We start from the raw sequence: 16,250 nt of genomic DNA, 5'->3' as shown, positions 1-16,250 counted from the left end.
GTAATTTTAAAGGGTACGGCTTATACAATACGAGAAAATACGGTAAGTTTATTTTATTTAAGCTTATTTATTCATATATTTTTTTCTATTACATCATTTTATATCTATTTTATGTCAATTTTGTTTCTTCTGATCCACCGCTATACATTCTTTACTTATTTGTTGCACATTGATGCCTGCAAAAAACTATTTTGGGGTGGTGTGGGCGGTCCCAAGTATTTTTTTGCCACTAATCAGCATGCATACTTATTTGAGTTCTGCAATGTGTAGTGCTGTTCTAATACTTTTCTTTTTGGTTGAGTTTACTCCCATTTGTGCTTTAGTGTGTTTTGTCCTGATGATTGCCAATGGAGTTCACCTGTTATGGCATGTGACTTTGTGTGTCTACCAATCGGGTTGTTCACATGACCTCCACCGCTTCCTCATTGTCTCGTTACCCCATGTGTGTTGACTAAGGCTCCCTATTCAAACATTTCTTGTTGCCTTTTTGTTGTTGTGTGTTCCTGTGATTGCGTCCAAGCCTTCTTCTTGCTTGATAAGTAAGTTGCTTTTGATACAAAGTCTTTTGTTTCCCTATTGAGTTTTATTAGTTGTTTGTTTATGGACATGTTCAATGATAAAACATTTTTTGAGTAACTAGGCGTGTTCACACCGGGAAAGGCCATATTTTGCTTTCTTTGGGCTGAACTATAATGTAAAGGGCCCTGTTTGGTTTGGTGTTTTTGCAAATCTCAGGACTTGACAATAAACCGACATGTACATCTGTCATTGGACAAAATGGTCTGGGTGGGGTAACAGAGTAAAATATGAAAGTCAGAAATAATGCCATGTGAGGCTAACTAAACTCCATTTCCCATAATGCCTATGGATGAGGAAGTCTGTCAGATGCAAGTGTGGGACTTCAGAACTGGTTCTTTTTTAGTAGTATTTTAGTTAGTACTGCAATACCTTGAAGATATGACCTTAATTCGTCCCGGGACCGAGCTCATATGTCTATTTACTCGTATTTCAAATAATTTTTTCCCATAGGAATGAACTACCGTATTTTTTCACATATAAGCCGTATTTGTAACAAAAAAAATATGACTGACTCAGGGGTACGGCTTATATGCGCACAAGACTTACAGCATTACTATACTCTTTTTCACCTGTAAATCTCGGAAAATTAACATTTACTATTTGTTGGTTAGTTTCTGTTTTGCAGTAACAAAGCAACCATTACTGGATGAATTAATTCCTTGTGATATTGACCCTAATAATGTTCTTTTGATTCTTACAGTATCTCAGAAATACCACGTGTGATGATTTTTCTTAAGATGTTCCCTTCAACGTAACACATTTGTACTCCCTAGTAAAACCATGAACATGGAGGTGAAAATTGTGAATCAGGGGTGGGCTTACACGCTAGAAATGGTAAAATTCAACGAATGTAAGGCAATAAGTGTGCGGCTTATATGCGAGAAAAAATACAAACTAATCCGTTCCCCCCCTCTGAAAAAAATTGCTCGGAATTTTCCCTGTATCTCAAATTCCTCCTATGTTGGAACACTCGTATTTCAAGGTATTACTGTATTTTTGTTCAATGTGTAGATTTCTGAACACTTTTACATGTACATGTCAATCGACAAAAATGGGATATACAACAAATCGGAATTGGCCACTTAGACCCGCATTGTATATCCTGCTTTAGGGTCAGGGTGTGCAAACAAATGTATGGTTATAAGTAAGCGCTATAGGTGGTATTTGCAGTTGTGCCGTGGGCTCGGGGAGGCGCTTAATCGCCGACGTATAATGAAAAATGTAATGGCGATGAATCGTTGTTTTCGGTGGTGGCGGGCTGCCGCGGGAGTGAGCGGGCATTCATTTGCTCCCATTCCACAGGTTCCCCTAATGTATTCAAGCGTGAAAGGTACTCCGTCAAACGTGGCGAGAAAGCGGGTAGGGGGGGTGCCGGCACCCGCTGGATTTGCCTTCTTTGCATACGCGACCTCCTCTGATTGCCGTGTTTTGGGACAACGCGTCTCTAAACGCGCGGCTTTTTCCGATACGTCCGCGTTTTAAATATTCACAAGGAAAATAAACAGTCGACGAGGTAAAGGCGCGCAATAAGCAATCTGGCGAGGAATGGCGCAGCCGAAGAATGAAGGAAAATGCTGTAACTTTCCGGGGGAAATGGAGGGGTTTTTTTTGGAATCCAAGTTTTTTGTTTATATTGTTTCGTAGTGTATGGGGAAGCTGGCTGTGGGTCGTTTTGATTCTGTTTTTGTTGGGGAAATTGGAAGGGTCGATTTAATTGGGGCAGTGATTTTAGATTGGTGAGAAAGATCAGAGAAGAGCCGTTTAATGTTTCTGATTGCTGTTATACGATAAACAAAATTTCAAGTTTTGTGGAGTTGAGGATTTGGAGAAATTTGGTAGGAATCATAAAAAAAATTATAATAATTTTGAGGAGCTCTTCTGCTGTGCTAACAGGTGGTCTAAGTTGGCTAACCTAAAATCGCCTCTACTGGCCTTCTTAATGTTTGCAATGCCATTTTAGAATTAAGCATAAACACATTTGATTTCTTAACATATTGTTGGTGGCCCGGTTGAAAGTGGTTTATGCGCCGGCCTGACATTTCTGGAGTCGAGGGTTCGATCCCAGATGGGTCCTTACTCTATTGAGTTTGCATGTTCTCCCTGGGTTTGCGTGGGTTTTCTCTGGATACTCCAGTTTGATCTCACATCACTCAAAATCATGCATGCTAGGCTAGCTTGTTGAACACGATAAATTTCCCCTAGGTATGAATGACTGTCTCTGTGTTCTCTGTTTGTGCCTTGCGACTGGCTGACCACCAATTCAGCCTGGTGCTCAAAGTCAACTGGGCTCTAGCACCCCCCACGAACCTTGGGAGGATAACTAATAACTCACATTGTTTTTTTATGGTGATTTTTGGATCCTTAATCACCATTCAAACGGGTGGCAACACTAATAACGTTCCTAAAAATGTTTTTAACGGCAGCCTCTTGCTCCTCCCCAGCAACTCCCGAATAATTCCCACTTGGACAATTCACTGTGTTCTTCCTCTCAACTGTCATCACCCCTCCCCACCTCCGTGCCCCTCCGTTGGTGCGCCCCTCACCTTTTACTACCCACCCCACGCCGGTCTTTGTTGATGTGAAACACAGCAGCCATGCATAAAACATGCCGTCGTCAACTTTTCCTTTAGCGTCGCTATGCTACAAAGTGTTTTGTTTTTTTTCTTCCCCTTTGTACTCTCCAAACCCGCAGGACAACTTTCAGAAGTTGCTTCTTTGGCTTTTTCCCGCTTCCTCCGCTGCGTCTTTGGTGGTCATCCAACGAAAGTGGCGCACGCCGGTCGGGCTGGCACCCCCGCCGTCTTTGCGGGGTCAAGGTGGGCCGCCCCAAAAGAAGACGTTTTGCATCGCTTTCCCTCTCTTTCCGCCTCCTCCTCCTCGTCTTCATCTAGTGTTTTCCACCCCTGCTGGGGGCCCGCTGGCGCCCCCCTGCCTCAAGCCCATATTGGATCCCAGTAGGCATTTTGTGCTTTTTAAACGAAGAGGCAAATCAAGAAGCCGGGGACCAATCAGAGGCCGGCGAAGGCGGGGTAAGGAGTAGCGGGGGAGCCGAGGCAATTGGGAAAAATACAAATACGGGAGTGGCTCGGCGCCTGGAGGGGGTCGGAGGGGGGCTCATTTCAATATGGCATCCTGCAGAGTGCCCCTGATGCAATGACCATGAGACCCCTAGCTTGGAGAGTCACTGGTCTGTGATAAACACCCCATTTTGCATCTTCCCCATCCTCTTCCGATTTCAAAATCCAATTGCAGGCGACCCCCCGTCCTCGCCCAATTGCACATATGTCTTTTCCCAGTCCGAACATTCAAACACTCACATTTTGCTGCATAATAAGTTCTTTAAATGAAAGTAAGTATTACGGCGCCTACAGCACTGGTCGTGAATGATCATGTTTTTGCGCCTTGCCACGGCAAGAGACCGAAAGGGACCAAAGAAAATATTGGACCTTGGATTTGTAGCGTGGTTTAATGACTTTTCGCGAGGCATTTTGCTGTGCGATAAATTCTTTTAACATGTATTACAAGCCCTGCGACAGTGGGAAGGCTGGCAGTGGTCGATCATGTTTAAGTCCTATTGATGGTGATGGACGTCCAGTCCATTTGAAAAGGAAGAAATGGCAGCGGGTTCTATCCAAACACTGGACTGGGTTTTATTTGCAAAATATTTGGACTACTTTTATGACCAATGCGTTTTACAAACAATCATAATGTTGAATGTGATTCTTTGAACCTGATTGACAGATCACCACAAAATTTGGTGGAACCATTTATCGTAGCACGTCATACAAAATAGTCTATTGGACCCATCCTCCAAACAGAACAGGAAGTCGGCCAGATTGGCTTAAAAAAGACCCTCCAAAGTGTCAATCATCATCAAACATCATCTTGCAAGTTGATATCTTTCGCTCGATCCGATTGGATCAAAGTGTCTGCATCCCATACGGTACGTGTGACTGGAAGTTACTAGAAACTTGGTGATAATTAGAACCCTGATTGACAGATTGCCACAAAATTTGGTGGAACCATTTATCGTAGCCCGTCGTACAAAAAAGTCTCTTGGGCCCCTCCTCCAAACGGAACGGGAAGTCGGCCATCTTGGTTTGCAAAAGCCAATCAGCATCCACCATTTTCTTCCAAGTCGATATCTTTCTCTCGATCCCATTGGATCATCATGGAAGCTACTAGCGAGAGCTTATCAGATGAGGCGTTTAAGACGGAGAAACACCGAGAACATCCATCAATTGGCCAACCACTGACGATAGCTCCTCTTAACCTTGACTATTTGACATTTGTTTTAAGTCGTGTCATCAATCAAAGCCGACGGAGTGCGGCTGATCTCTGGGCGTCTTGCTTACTAATTCTTCCGTTTTCTTCAAAAATAAGACCCCAGATCAAGAAGGGCTTATCAAGGTGGGATCCCTGTTCCACGGGGGTTCGCCAGAGATAAAACGGGGGTCTCCAATAAGGCCCGCTAAAATATTTATCCTCTCCTTTCCCTTCCTACAGCTGGAATGCGACACACGCATCCACACTCGACGCTCACACACGGCTCCCTCAGCGAGCCTGCAGAGGGCCCTGAAATATTAATGCACAAAGTAAATTAAAGCTGCAACAAAAAGAAATGGGGAGGGCGGAGGTGGCGGTGGGGGTTCATATTCTCCACCCTTGTATATCTGAATGTCTGTTCTTTATGACTGCGTGAAGTGGGGGAGGCGGGGGTGCCGTAGATGAAGGGAAGCTGGGCGGAAGATGAAGGTGGCGGCGTGCTAGCGTATAAAAAAAACTTTAGCCTTACGGAGAAGGAACTCATCGGCGGCCATTGTTGGCCTGAGATTGGTCGCTGTCAATGGCTGCTGATTCTGTTCTTGATAGACGTGATAGACCAAATGTCATGTTGCTGGATGAAATTTGCTTCAGGGGCTGAATTTTAAAGTAGATTTATTCAGATTTTTATGGTGAGCAATCAAACCAAGTGGCCAAATATTTATTTATTTATTTATTATCTTATTTATTTATGTCTAGAATGTCTTTTTCTGTGTCTGTATTCTCACCCTCTTGCTACTGTGACAGTGAAATTTCCCAAACACGGGATAAATAAAGTTATCTAATCTAATCTAATGTTTTACCCATAAGACCTGATGAAAATTTAAATTCTTGGCAATCAGGCAAAAATCTGAGACGTTTGTCTTTAAAGGAGCCTGAAAATTGACAAAATGGGGCGGATGGCAGAATTTCGGGGTGACGCTAGTGGAATTACATATTGTCTGATAGAATCAGGTTTTCCTTTAGTTTGTGTTCTTGAGACATTTTCCTGCATCACTCACAATAATAAAACATAATTAAAACAGACTTGTGGAGTGGATTTGACAAAAGCCAACAGAAAGTATAGTGGAAAAAGTTTGGGTGTAAGAACTTTTAATTCAAAAGGGTCGTATCTGCTCCATATCCACATCTTCTCTCTCACTCACAGCTTGTTGGTGAAATGTTTTCCTTTTTTTCTTGTGGCAGAACGGCATGTGGAGAGGATGCTTGTGACCTTTGAACCCTTGCACACTGACCCATGACACCATTCAATTTGACTGACAGCTTTAATACGAGAGGATGGAGGTAACATACACACACACACACTTGTATTTGACTTGAGATGATCATGACTGTGCTCACACATATAATATATGATTTCTACATATTCATGGAAAACACTCAGTTAATTCTTTAGTAGATCAATAATGTCGATAAGGGACTGTTTGTAAAAATTCATGTTTTAAAGGTGAGTACATTTTATATTTTCAAACCATTTTTATGGGTACATTTTTAGCCATCATCAAAAGAAATATAATGTATAGTATTTTCTTGGTATTGATTACAAAATCCAAGCAATTCATACTTAATTCCATTATTAGACACAATGAAAAAGTCGAAAAATGCTAAAAATAAATAAATACTAATATTACTGATTAGTCTGAAAGGAGAAAATTGACATTTTTGCATTATCTTTTTCATTTTTCTAATTTAGCATAACGTTCATGAAAGTTTAGTAATATAAAAATTTAGTTCAAAAATAATTTTGGGATTTTAAAACATAACCTACAATGTATGTATAAAATTTATTTCAGAATTATGACACACATGTACAACAAATCCCCTACATTAAAGATAAAGATATTTTACTTTTGAAACACTAACATTTTTAACTAATTGACTTCCGTTGCCAGCACTCAACGTCCAATCCATTTAAATAGATTGGACGTCCACGAGTGATAAAAATATTAACTTCTAAACAGAAAAATGAAAATAGCCCAAATTAGACCAGACTCAATGGCTGCGTGCTTACCTATTAAAATCTTTTTCCATATAATTATGCAATATACACTATATATAATTTTGTCATATTTTTTCAAGATCCCTTAATTTACAGAACAGCTGCACAACAAAAGAGTTAAACTAGTCCTACTCCACCCTCTGACTCCTCCTGTAAAATTGCCACCTGATCAAAAGCGGGACATTGATATGATCCATAAATCCTTCTCAAAACTCATTCTCTATTGCACACACACACACACACACACACACACACACACACACACACACACACACACACACACTCACACACTTGCACACACACACGGGGTAGTATACACTTTATCCCCACCATCAATTTCCACTTTCTGCATATGGCTGCTAGCTGCTTATGCATGTGCTGCAGAGCTGTACTTTATCAAAGGACCCGTCCTGGCTCGGGGCCATGCATTATTAACACACACACACACACACACACACACACACACACACACACACTAAAAATCAGACCTTGTTTCAGGGCTTTGGCCGGACAGGTACACACACACACACACACAAACACATGCATACACACACCATGTGACAGAAGGCATACTCTACTGGAAATACAGTCAATTAAGCTTGACTTACTTCTGTAATAGACTTTAGTACAGATGTCAGGAGTTCAATTCCATATCTGCATTTATATATTTCAAATAATTGATGATTCAATGCTGATTTTTGTGCATTAAGAATTGTATGTCGCAAATGAGGTGCAATACAAGAGGTAAAGGAAGATAATGCGGATAGTATTGGGGAGGTATTTGTTTTTTAAGATGGATTTTTTTTTTGGGGGGGGGCATTGATTTGTGTATGTGTTTGTTTATTGATTGTGCAAGGTGGTGGTCATCGTGCATATTTTAGCTTGACAAATGTCATGTATATATATAATATATATATACATGTCTAGATATATAAAACAAATTTATTTATTTGTATGTAAATTCACAACAGTCAACAGTAGAAAAATTCTTAATACATATTCCAAATTTCAGTTACGTAACTGTTAATATGCAAAATTTTCTGAATGGTCAACATAAAAACTGTTCATTTTTGGAGCCAATATGTTTTCAAAGTAGAATTAAACCAATTCTTAGTGGCAGCATTAATCGAAATCCATACTCATGTACTACATGTAAACTTTGCATGAACTTCCTGAGAATGCCCTTTAATTTGAATTAATTTATTTAAAAAGGCTTTACTGGTCAATCACCGACAATGTTAAAAATACAAGTAGCATACCGGTCAACCTCGGCCAATTTTTCCCCTTATTAATGATTGCAATTCCCCATATAAAGCGATAATAAAAAACGTACAAATGCAATGCGGCACATTTACATTATTTGTGCAGGTTGTTATGCAAAAACCTAATCAGAGTTGTATTCGGAGCAGCTATCAGTTCTTTAACTTCTTTTGTAAGTTAGTGATGGAGAAATATGGTTGTATTTATTAATGCTGGAATGTGAAGTTTGTTTTCTTAATTGTCAGATTGTTAGTGTTAGTGATGGAGAAATATGGTCGTATTTATTAATGCTGGAATGTGAAGTTTGTTTTCTTAATTGTCAGATTGTTCACTTTGTTCACTTAAAAGTCTAAAATTTTCTCCAAAGTGGACTTTAGATTGGATAACTTTATTCATCCCGTATTTGGGAAATTTTACTGTCACAGTAGCAAGAAGGTGAGAATACAGACACAGACTTGACTTTTGCACTAAATTCAAGATTCTGTAGATGTCGCTGCATGACGCTGACAGCTTGACTGTCTGGGTACATTGCTTGCTGACACGCTATATTTATATAGTGAAAAGGCAGAAGTAGCATCATTAGATTAGAGCCGAAATGGGTAAAACGAGATCGTTTACAAAAAAACGTACTTGAAAAAAATCCCGTACAAAAGTTGTTATACGGCGTACACAATTTGAAATGATAAAAAAAACGTATAAATTGACAGTATGAAGTAGTACTCTTTCCAGCCGTAGCAGATCTTCTCTGGAGGTTCCCACATCCCCCCCAAAATACACTCGGCATCCTCAGAACACACGCACCAGCTCGCAGACGTTCCGGCTTGTCTGTGCGTCGAGGCTGGCTGCTCACCAGGGTAATATTCGCTGTCACTCTGCAGAAAGTGAACTTGACAAATTGAGCCTCAAATGCGCGCTACGCTGAGCTTTGGAGCTGAACTACTTTTTTTTTTCCAGAGCCAAAATCACTCCTGGTTTGTCTATGAAATACACTATGAAATGTATTCTTTTTTTTATATATCAAACGGTGTCATGTACGATATACTGGCAGATCTCGGCCATGAAATTATTGCATCGGGAAGAATGTATTCGCGTCTTGTAGCAGGTTTTTGTGTGGTTTCGTTTATTTCATTGTGGTGGTAGGTTTTCTAATACAGTTAGACTTCTAGATATGAAAGAAATTCAAGTTACGAAACCAAATTCTCCCAAAAAAGTAAACACGCCTGAAAAGTAAATACACTTCCTGTATTTTATTTTGAAACGGGCAATGATTTTTGCATTATTTGACTGCTGATTTTTGAGTGTGCTTAAATCAAACTTATTCTTTTATTTTTCATCATTGACCCCAAAAACCTTACCATATTTTTCATACTAAATTAAGTATAATTCGCACTTTAGCCAAAGAATACACAATTAAGAAGAAGAAGAAAAAACAATCTAAAAGTCGTACCGAAGTATGTCGCATTTTTGGGAGGGCACTTTTTATTTGATCAAAAACCAAGAATAAACATACGTCAAAGTAACAATAGTAAAATGGAGAACAGGCTGATTGGAATCTGTTAAATCACAGTTTATCAAATAACTTTAATTTAAAAAAAAAATAAAAAAATCAAACATAATAATAAAAATCATAATCATCATAACAGGCTGTTGGTTGACAGAGAGAGAAATAAATACATATATAAATCACATTTTTGCTCGCAGGCCCAGCCCCACTAGGAAAAAAAAGTGAATTATAGTTCGGAAAATATGGTAAGTTCTTTTGAATTCATTATTTTAAGTCTTGTGTTTAAGTATTCTCAAATTTCATACAAAATTGCCATATATAGGGTTTAGTTGACACAAACATATATATATATATATATATATATATATATATATATATATATATATATATATATATATATATATATATATATATTTATATTTATTTATTTATTTTGTAGTCTGACAGGTGCCTCCATCTTTGCAGGTGTGAGAGTTTAGTAGAGGCAAGCAGCTGTTAACTCACCCCCTCATTCACCTCTCGCACTTTTACTGTCTGGAAAACACTCACTTGTGGGAAGTCCCATAAGTGTGTGTGTGTGTGTGTGTGTCTGTGTGTGTGTGTGTGTGTGTGTGCGTGCGTGCGTGTCTGTAGTAAACGCCGACACGCTTGGCAGTTGTCTGAGGGCGACTCTTGTGATGTTGGAGAGCGTCCAAAGTTTGCAGCGCAGTAATTGGAAGTTGATTTATGGCCAGCAATGTGTCATTTTTACATTGGATGGAATGGAATGTTATGTAACTGAAGGAAGGAATTTGTAAGCAAATCTTGATTGTAAAGATGAGCAGCTGTCACAGGGTAATTCACCTTTTAGCCCCCGTCATCCCCCTTTTTTGCTCATTCTTGAGCTTTTTGGAGCTTTGGGCACAAAGACACAATGACCAATCACTCATAGCTAGAAACAACTTAGCATATAATTAGCCTAGCATGCATGTTTTGGGGATGTGGGAGGAAACCGGAGTACCCGTAGAAAAGCCCAGGAGAACATGTAAACGCTACAAAGTGAGGACCCATCTGGCAATCGAACCCTCGACCCCAGCACTGTGAGGCCGACGCGCTAACCACTTTCCACCGTGCCGCCAACAATATGTTAAGATATTGAATATTTATACAATATGTTGAACTGATTTTATATTTTACCATATTTTCTCGCATAAACGCCATATTTGTCGCTAAAATAAATGACTGAATCGACGGTGCGGCTTATATGCGAACAAATTAGACCTGACATGCACTATAAAACGCAAGGTAACAAAGATGAAAGGCCATAAAGCAAGATAATGCGGCCGAGACAGTCATTTATTTAAAAATAGAGAAAATATAAACAGATAATACGCTAAACGAAATTGATTTTGACGTCTATGAATGAAATTCAAGAACAAAAATATAGCGTATCTTGCATAAAACATGAAAAACTCACTTACTTCTTCCTGCCATTGTTCGCTGAGGGTGCCACCATCTTACCTAGGGATGGCAAACTAGACCTCTACGGACACACTTCCTGGTTGTACTGCTCACATGACTTCCTTTTTGAATTTTTCTATGTGCTGGCAACACCCTTTAGGATTGTGCAATCCAGCAATCGATTCAAAACGTATCTCAGAAATAAAAAAAATGTGATGATTTTTCTTAAGATTTTTCTGTCAAAGTAACATTTGTACTCACTACTAAAACCATGAATATGGAGGTGAAAATTGTGAATCGGGGCATCTTGTACGAGGTAATTTGTCAAATTCAACGATTTTAAGCCAATTTTAAGGATGCGGCATATACGTGAAATCGGTTAATGTGCGAGAAAATACGGTATTTCCTTAATTTTAGAATGACTCCACAAACAGAAGACCAGTAGAGCCGACATTTGTGTAGCCAACTTACGATGCAAAAATCTATGACACAGTAGTTGTGTTGTTGCTTCTCAAGCACAGTTATTTGTCATTGACCCCCCACAAAGGACAGTCTCTCCACTCCTGTCACACAGTTATTTTGTACGTCATTACAAAGTGGGGGTGGACCGCATGAATATTTAAGCGCTCGCCAAGCGCCTTAACGGGAAGTGTCGGGAGTGCCGATGAGCTTATATTGTCAGCCTTCAACTTTGACCCGCCCGGAGGAGCGGAATAACACGGCGCAGAGCTTCCTCGTGGAGAGGGCAGCGGGCGACCGCTCTATTCTTCACCTCGCGTGTCCGTCACGCCTCGCGCCGGCCATTGCAAATGAAGAGGCGATGGTCGAAATTCATGTCCGAAGTAGAAGAAGTCATGTATATTCAAGCGGGGCGTCTGCTTCCACGCCATTTTCAAAGAGAAACGGCGGACAAGTCCAATCCACAAATCTTTGGAAAGATACGTGAGGAGGTCACGCCCCAAAGCCAGGCGTTCTCTCGGAGAGACGAAAGCGGCGGCGAGAGAAGTTGATATGAATCTCTTGGCGCTCTTTATCAAACCGCATCGGCCGCGTAGTGATGAAGTACTTTAGACGGCTCTGGCGGAACACTCTTGTTCGCAAAGTTCACGAGGGTTGAGATTTTGTATTCTTTTATTGTCAGTAGTCAAACTCGAGACAAGGGTGGGATCTGTGGCATCAAACCGAATGAGAACTTTTGGAATGCCACACTCGAAGATGTCTTTGCATTACTTTGTGATAGATCCTTTTCAATATACAGAATTTTCCACACCATAAGGCTCCAAATTAGGCTCCAGCACCCCCCATGACTCTTAGTGGTTCAGAAAATGAATGAATGAAAAGGGCACACCAGATTATAAGATACAGTAGTAGTGGTGGTGGTATTAATAGTAGTAGTAGTAGTAGTAGTAGTTATAGTAGTAGTCGCAGTAGTAGTAGTGGCAGTAGTAGTTGTAGTGGCAGTAGTAGTAGTAGTGGCAGTAGTAGTAGTAGTGGCAGTAGTAGTAGTAGTCATAGCAGCAGTTGTAGTGGCAGTAGTAGTAGTAGTAGTAGTAGTCGTAGCGGCAGTAGTAGTAGTTGTAGCAGCAGCAACAGCAGTAGTCGTAGTAGTCGTAGTAGTAGTAGTCGTCGTCGTTGTGGCAGTAGTCGTAGTAGCAGTGGCAGTAGTACTCGTAGTAGTCATAGCAGCAGTTGTAGTTGTAGTGGCAGTAGTAGTAGTAGTAGTCGTAGCGGCAGTAGTAGTAGTTGTAGCAGCAGCAACAGCAGTAGTCGTAGTAGTAGTCGTCGTGGCAATAGTAGTTGTAGCAGCAGCAACAGCAGTAGTCGTAGTAGTAGTAGTAGTCGTCGTGGCAATAGTAGTTGTAGCAGCAGCAACAGCAGTAGTCGTAGTAGTAGTCGTCGTAGTAGTCGTCGTGGCAGTAGTCGCAGTAGCAGTCGTAGTCGCAGTAGCAGTCGTAGTCGCAGTAGTAGTCGCAGTGGCAGTAGCAGTCGTAGTTGTAGCAGCGGCAGTAGTAGTAGTAGTCGTCATCGTAGTAGTAGTCATCCACTAGATGGAGCTGTAGTAGTAGTCATCCACTAGATGGAGCTGTAGTAGTAGTTATAGTAGTAGTCATCCACTAGAGGAGCTGTAGTAGTAGTTATAGTAGTAGTCATTCACTAGATGGAGCTGTAGTAGAAGTAGAAGTGGTTAACTTGGATCTTGTTTTCGTATATTGCAACAGTAATTAGCATGTCAACGGGTTTTGTAATTGGAACATTTCGTATGGAGAAGCATTCATAAGTAGAGGTACCACTGTACTCTTCTATTATTTAATTAGTGTGTAAAATTCATGATAGTGGGACTTTAATAAATGCCTCTCTGAAGTTATAACGAAATGATGTATTAGTCGGAGCCACGCGCGGAGTCATCACTGCCAGTCATGCTATACTGTAAGTGAATTATCACGATATCACGCCCCTGTAATGAAGGCTTGCGCAGCACTAACAGTTGTCTCTCACACCCCCGAGGGAAAGGATTGGCAATTGAGCAATTATGACGAGCTCAATTACTGCCATCATATTATGATAGCTAATCCAAGTGCACGGCGCGGCGGGTGCGCCACGTCGCCGTTCTCTCCACCCCCCCTTCTCCCCCGTCCCCGCTGTCATGGAGGTGAGAAAGCGCCGTCAGTGACGCCAACTCGACAAATGAATACGTGACAAATGTGTCAATCCGCTCGGTGCCCCGTCGCCGTCTTCGTCTCTGGGACGGATGTCTTAATTGTTCTGGATGCTCTGTGGATTTTTTGGAGCGTTCATAATGTGGCTAACACACTTTTTAAGATACAATCAGACAGCTAGCATGATTGCGACTTAACCCCTGAGGTGGGAAAGAGGGAACTGAACATCTGCTCTTAAGAAACATTTTGGCATCAGTTGTTTGATGTAATCACGTTGTGGTGCACATTTTTCTCAAATAAAAAAAAACATGAGCAGATCTTAAAAATGTAAGTTCCAGAAATTTGGGATTTGGGTGTTCTACTTGTGCCTGCGTGGGTTTTTCCTGGGTACTACTTTGCACGGCAGCCACATTAGAACTGTAACTCTAGTTGGACTCCTTATGTCATGTGTACTTCTGTGGGATTTATATTTACCTATTTATTTAATTCTGGGTCGTCGCTTTTTTCTTCATTGCTGGGCTTTTTTGTATATGTCTTTTTTTGCAGTCATGCTTTGGCCAAATTGTGTTCATGTTGTGGGTATTTGGGGTTTGCGTTGTGGGTATTTGGGGTTTGGGTTGTGGGTATTTGCGGTTTGGGTTGTGGGTATTTGCGGTTTGGGTTGTGGGTATTTGCGGTTTGGGTTGTGGGTATTTGGGGTTTGGGTTGTGGGTATTTGGGGTTTGGGTTGTGGGTATTTGGGGTTTGCGTTGTGGGTATTTGGGGTTTGCGATGTGGGTATTTGGGGTTTGCGTTGTGGGTATTTGGGGTTATGTTGTGGCAATGGGCATTTGGGCTTTGTCCAATTTGCATTCTTGCTTTTGTTTTTTGCAAAGTGATTGGAATTGGCGTTCATGTTGTGGCAATTTACATTGGTGCCTTTTTTTTTCCTTTTTGCAAAGCATTTGGACTCTGGAGTTCGCCCGACAATTCTCGGCCACCGTAGCAAACACTCCACAAGAGTAGTAATCTGGTTTTGAATTGATTCCGTGTGTAAGTGCGTGATGTCCAGTGTTGATTCTGCACGCGTGTAAACTCCTCAGTCACTTTCAACCCAGAAGTGCTCGAGCGGCTCGGCTTACTGTACTCCAAATTGTGCGGCTAACAAATTTGCATGTATAAATTAAAAATCAATGCGATTCTGCTCCTCTTTTAATGGCCAATCTCCTTACAAACAAAGCTCTTGGGTACCGATTAACATTTCGGCAGGGGTGGTTATCTCTGGCTGAATAAATAAAAATACATAAAAGTATACTGTTTATTTTCAGTTTACTAACAAACGATTACATTCAAGTAATTGATTAATAAATGAATCACCTTTTATTGTTATATTTACTTAAGTTTCGGTTTTAAACCAAAAAAAACTTGCTTTTTTAACAAAACTAAACTAGTGAAAAAAAATATTTTTTTCAATGGCCGCCACTTGACTTTCCCAAAGCGTTGACCGGCAGGTGCCGTCCGTCAAAAATAGATCGCATATATCTTAAGTCAAGCGAGTGGAAATAATGTAGCCACCACTTAGGGAGCACTGTGTCATGGTCAATTGTCCTGTAAAAAAATGGTGTCTGCGGGTAGGGGGACGCTTATTGATTTTTCATTTTGTCGGGGTAAGCAAGCATGGCACGGCCCGGCCGCGGGTGCAATGAGGCAAATGCAATGTACCACACTCGCCCGCCAGCTTGTCAACAGTTGAGATGGAAAAATGATGAGGAAGTTTGGAATGTTACCATTTGGTATTTCCTTGGATATATTGTTTTCTTCGCTTTTTTGGGGTTGATTTACCGTATTTTCACGCATGTACACCGTATTTGTCGCTAAAAAAATTTAATGACCAACTCGAGGGTGCGGCTTATATGCGCACAAATTAGACTTGACATGGACGAAACTGCAAGGTGCGGCCGAGACGGTCATTTATTTTAAAGTACAGAAAAGATAAACAGAAAAGACGCTTAACAAAATTAATGTTGACATCTATGAATGAAATTCAATAATAAACCGTATCTGGCATAAAATGTGAAAAAACTCACTTGCTTGTGCCTGCCATTGCTCGCTAAGGGCGCCACCGTCTCACCTAGGGATGGCAAACTAGACCGCTATGGACACACTTCCTGGTTGTACTGCTCACATGACTTCCTTTTTGAAATTGTCTCTGTGTAGGCAACACACTTTAGGAATCTGCAATCCAGCAGACAATCCTTTCCATTCAAACAGAATCTCAGAAATACCACGTGCGATTATTTTTCTACTACCGTATTTTCTCACATATAAGCCGAATTTGTAACTAAAAAAAATGATGACTAGCTTATATGCGCACAAGACTTATAGCATTCTATACTCTTTTTCACCTGTAGATGTCTGCAAATTAACATTTACTATTTGTTGGTTATTTTCTGTTTTGCAGTAAGAAAACAACCATTAGTGGATCATTTAATTTAATGTGATATTGACC

At 40.7% G+C, this 16,250-nt stretch overlaps 1 long non-coding RNA gene across 1 annotated transcript in view; it reads left to right on the top strand.

Annotated features, from left to right (window-relative positions):
* Positions 1-336: 336 nt before the first annotated feature.
* Positions 337-16,250, top strand: part of LOC144073043 (uncharacterized) — a 56,218-nt gene continuing 40,304 nt past the window's right edge. Inside the window, exons 1-2 of the long non-coding RNA XR_013299993.1 lie at positions 337-539; positions 6,088-6,186. This is a non-coding gene — a long non-coding RNA (uncharacterized LOC144073043). The remainder of the gene's footprint in view (positions 540-6,087; positions 6,187-16,250) is intronic.

This window comes from Stigmatopora argus, chromosome 4 (assembly GCF_051989625.1).
Source record: "Stigmatopora argus isolate UIUO_Sarg chromosome 4, RoL_Sarg_1.0, whole genome shotgun sequence".
NCBI classification, from domain to species: Eukaryota; Metazoa; Chordata; class Actinopteri; order Syngnathiformes; family Syngnathidae; genus Stigmatopora; species Stigmatopora argus.
This window is presented reverse-complemented; position numbering and strand designations above follow the sequence as displayed.